Source organism: Ochotona curzoniae, unplaced genomic scaffold (assembly GCF_017591425.1).
Source record: "Ochotona curzoniae isolate NIBS_2020 unplaced genomic scaffold, NIBS_Ocur_1.0 contig_3527, whole genome shotgun sequence".
NCBI lineage: Eukaryota > Metazoa > Chordata > Mammalia > Lagomorpha > Ochotonidae > Ochotona > Ochotona curzoniae.
Window position 1 is genome coordinate 105,259 of NW_024465897.1, and position 4,947 is coordinate 110,205.

Consider the following 4,947-nt stretch of genomic DNA (forward strand, 5'->3'; position numbering starts at 1 on the left):
ATCCAGCTTCAACTTAAAATTCAAAGCAAGGAGGATGCAATGTCATCTTCCGGATTTAGTTTTAAAAAGACTGTGCTTTGCATCTTGCTGTTCTTTGGCCTTTTTTCTTAGAGCCCTTGGTGTCCTGGGGAAAGGTGTTTAGTTCTCACATGTACCTGAGTCCTGCCCAGAGTCACTTGTGTGGACTTGGAAATGGGACTTCTAAGGTGTACTGACACCTGCATTACTGAACTTGAGTATGGCTGTCTCTCCAGTGCCATTCCAACATCACAGAAGCCCCTACAGACCCTAAAATTTCCCTCGGAGCCCCCCACCTACCGATGTCCTTATTCTGGTGCCATCCTTTCCTCCTGAGTGTCAATAGGATATGTGTGATTTCTTTCCTTAGATTGATGATTGACTTCTCTCTCTCTTTTTAATTTGGAATCTTGTTTCTTGATTTCTCATCTTTTTTTTTGGTTGATTCAGTTGAGGTGTTCTTCACTCTGAGTCATAGTTTCTCATGAAACATCACATGGAAAACCTCCTATCCTGCTTCCTGATTCTAGAATTCTGGGCCTTTCTTGACCTCTCTTCATTCTTAATTCTCAGCTGTCTTTTCAGTAGAAGCTACTGATATCTCTGTGTTGATATCAGTTTTTACACAACTGTAAATTTTATGAAACTGTTTTAGACAAGAGAATAGCCCACGACTCCTGGGATCTTGTCCTGCCTCAGCTCCTCCAGAAATAGTTGAGAACCAACTACTCCTGCCTGATGTCACACCCATTTCCTGAAAGACACATCCATAAACTACATGAAGAGCCTTTCGTGTGACCCAGATATCATTATGAACCATCAATGTTGATCCTTCTAATGCCTTTTAAAAATTATTATTAGTAATTGTATTGCATTATGTGGCACAGTGTTATAGGCATTGGGATTCCCCCTACCCCTCCCCAAACCCTCTCCCCATGGTAGATTTCTCCACCTTGTTGCATTATCACAGTTCACATTCAGTTGAAGTTCTTTCATTGGAAGTATTTATAAAGCATAAAATCCAGCATCTTATTATTCTAGTGAGTTTAACGATTTCTTGGTGAGACCATCTCTGGTCTAAAGGTAAAGCCGGCAAAGTATTGTCCCAATCAATTAAAAGTCCCAACATAACATCAACAACAATTTACATTATGGCATTAATTGACATGGTATTGATTAACCAATATGTTAATGATACTTCTAATGTCTTAAGCAGACGGCCTATAGCCATATCTCTGGCTTAACCTTTAGACCACCTGTCTCTGGAAATGGTTTCTATATGAGCTTTGCTCAGAATCAGTTCCCCAACTTTACCAAAATTTGCCCTCTGGAGAGGCTGAGCTGTTTTTCAAAACCATTAATTCTTGAATCTTGTTTATTTAGTACTCTTTCTCTAAGTGCACATGGCATGAGGAAGCCAGACAGTTTCTCTTTTCCTCCTTTCCTTTAAGATCTGTCTATGTGAAAAGCAGAGTGTTAGAGAGGGAAAGAGAGAAAGAGAAAGGTCTTTCTGTACTAAAATTCACCCTCCAAATGTTCTGGGGCTGAGCCAGGCCAAAATAGGAAGCCAGAAACTCCGCATAGGTAACAGGTGCCCAAGCTTTCTCAGGTGCCTTGGCAGGGAGCTGGATAGGAGCATGGAATTCCAGCATTGCAAACAGCAGCTTAACCCACACACTACAACATGGCCCTCTAGGTAGCTACTACAACATATTTCTTAGAAACATATTTGGTTATCATCATGTTTAGTAGTCAGATTTTCTGATTACTACAAAACTTCAAGAGATAACGCCCTCAAAATTATGCCTCATCTAATAAGAGTTTCCCCTCCTGTTTATAAACATATCTCTCTTGGTCTCCTTAAGCTATCTTCTGACAAGCTCCATAAAAATCAAAACTCTCCTGAGAGTGTGTCCAAGGCATTTTAACATTTCGTTAATGTCCTCATGCCCCCTGCACGATTGCAAAACCGCTCACACATTTTTAGGATTTTGTTACGAAAGCACTCAAAGTCCAGATCTTAACATCTGTGCTAGTTATCCATTACTGCACTGTAAATTATCCCGAGACACACCAGCTAGAAGCAATAAACATTTATCATGTGGTTTGCATCATTTGGGAAGCAAAATCTGCGGAGTCATCTGAGTGTGATCTCTGAAGCAGGGGTCACATTTCAGTCATCACCCAAGTGGCTCGTTGATGGGCTTAGGTCTGTTTCCAGAGACAACTGTTAGGAGACTGCTTGATCACATGGCATCTGGCTTTTCTGATAGTGAGATACATAGAAAGTAGAGATAGAATTTGCAGAGAAAAAGAGAGAGAGAGAAATCTTTCACCTGCCAGTTCACTCCCCAAGTGGCTCCAAGGACAAGGCTGGATCAGGCCAAAATCAGGCTCCAGGATCCAGAGGCTCCACCGAATCTCCCATGTGAGTTTATGGGAGCAATCTCCCACTGCTTTCCCAGGTACATTAACAGGGTGCTGGATTGGAAGTGGAGCAGGTGAGACTTGAACCAGTGTTTATGGGATGCTGATGTCATAGTGGTTAGCAGTCTGTGCCACAGTGCCAGGATCAAAGACGTCATATTTAAAGCTTGTGGGATTTGATAATATTTCCTAGAAGGTGAATGCAGTGTTTCTAGAAGTGGTAATAACAAATTTGACTTGGTGGAGTGTCAGCCTCTGGTGACCTTGAAAATTCAGGAGAATTTAAATGCCTGATGGTGTGGGACAGAGATTGATAGAAAATGGAGAGTGACAGACCTTGACAGTGGGTTGAATGTTAAAGAGTAACTATAAGAGAATAGAAATTCCTTGGAGTTTTTGGAATCAAACTGATATTTCAAATATAAATTCCGACACTTTTAGTCTGTGGGGTTTCAATAAGAAAACCAATATGGCAAAAAAAAAAAAAAAAAGGCTTTTGCCCAGTTGTTACACTCACAAGCAAAAATTCACACATAAAATAATCCAGATTTTGCTTCACATCATACATAATAACTAACTTGCAAAGATGCTTTAAGTAAGGGTAGTGCATGGATAAACGGAACCAAAGGACATGTTTACTTTGATGTGAAAACTTTTGAAATTCATACATGTTTTTTCAAAATATTCATTTTATTTATGAGTTCTTTGAGGTGTTATCATATAGTGGGAAAAAAACCTAAATGTAAGTGTAAACTTATAAAATTTCTAAAACTTTGTGGTAAATCTTGACCTGAGGTTCCGGAATGTGTTCTTGGATATATTAGCAAATGTGTAAACATCGGAATAACAAATAGAACAGATCAATTTCTTCAAATTTGAACATGTTGTGCTTATACATAGTTGATAAAAGTAGTGGAATGGGAGCTGATGTTGTGTGTATCAGGTCAAACTTCTGCAAGAAGTGCTCACACCTCATATAAGTGCTTGTTCAAGTCCTGTTGCTTCACTTCTGATGGTTTCCTGCTAAAGTGGTGGAGGATGGCCTAACTGCTTGGGTCGTTGTATCCGTGTGATAGACACCTGTTTTGGTCTGGTCCATTCCCAGTCACTGTGGTCCTTTGGGGAGTGAACCAGTGGTTGAATGATTTTTTTTGTCTCCTCTCTTCTCTCTGTAACTCTGCCTTCCAAATATATGTATTTAGATATAGTGAAATAGTACCAAGAGAATGGAAGTAAACATTTCAGATCATTTGTTTCTTAAGGGACTTGTGTCCAGAACACACAAAGAAGCTTCAGAACTCAACAGTATCACTATGCAAACAACAAAGGATTTGAATACACTTTGTTTAAAAGATGATACACGCAAATGGACAATGTGCACATGAAAAATGCTGCCTGTTGTTAGAGAAAGAAAAATCAGAATAGAACTGGTAATGCTTCCCTCACACTAGTGTGGTGTTGGAGGACTAAGGATCTGTTCCACCACTTACGTGGGATTGTGAGTGTTATAGTCACCTCAACAAACTGACACATCCTTATGAAGTTCCCTTCAGAATTATCACACAGCATGTTGACTCTGCTCCAGGCCTTTGTTCAAGAGAATGTAAACACTGAATTCACACAAGAACTACATACAAACATTCATAGCAGCCAAAAGGCAGACTTAATTTCAACCATCCATCAATAGGCAAATGGATAAACAAAATGTGATATATACGTACAATGGTATATCATTTGAACAAAAGGAATGCAGTATTGGTTCATGATATACTTTGGGTGAAATTTCAAAACATACTAAGAAGGCCTGTCTCAAAGGATCACACATCATATAATTCTGTGAAGAAGAATAAGGAGGAGAGATATGGCTTTTGTGAAGGGACTGAGAGGGAAGGTACAGGGCAATATCTGCAAAAGAGAAGGTTCTAGAAGTTTTTGCTTTGGTCTGGGAGACATTTCTGAGCATTCTGTGTACGCTTCTTGGACAGAGCTTAGTTTTGCAGACGATCCCTTGTGCCCCCCTGCTTGTCCAAATGTTCAAACCATGCCTGCGTGCATTGTTCCTTGGGGCAGGCTTGTGAGATGGGGGAATCAGGACATCTTGCTAGAAAGGTTGTCTTGGGACTGCGGTTTTCCAGGCTTGCCTTGAATTTAAAGGCACTCCTTGTTTAAGTTCACGGCCCAAAGTCTTTTAGCAGTGATCGGTCTCTGTTTGGAAGCTAACTTTTCCGTGTTGCCATGAGAGGCTGTCAGTGGGAATGAAGGTAAGCACCAGCTCAGACAATAAATAGAAACAAGACACAGGTTACTGAACTCTAAACCAAACCATGGAAAAAGCCAGCAGTGCTAGACGGAGCGTGAAAAAAGCTGATTACCATATCAAAACTGGAGCCAACATTCCTAGAACTTGTAGAGATCAGGGCACCGGACCCTGGCAGGAAATCAGTCATGATGAGAAAGCAAATATCTCCTGTATTTATTGTCCTGAGAATAGGGCAGATAATT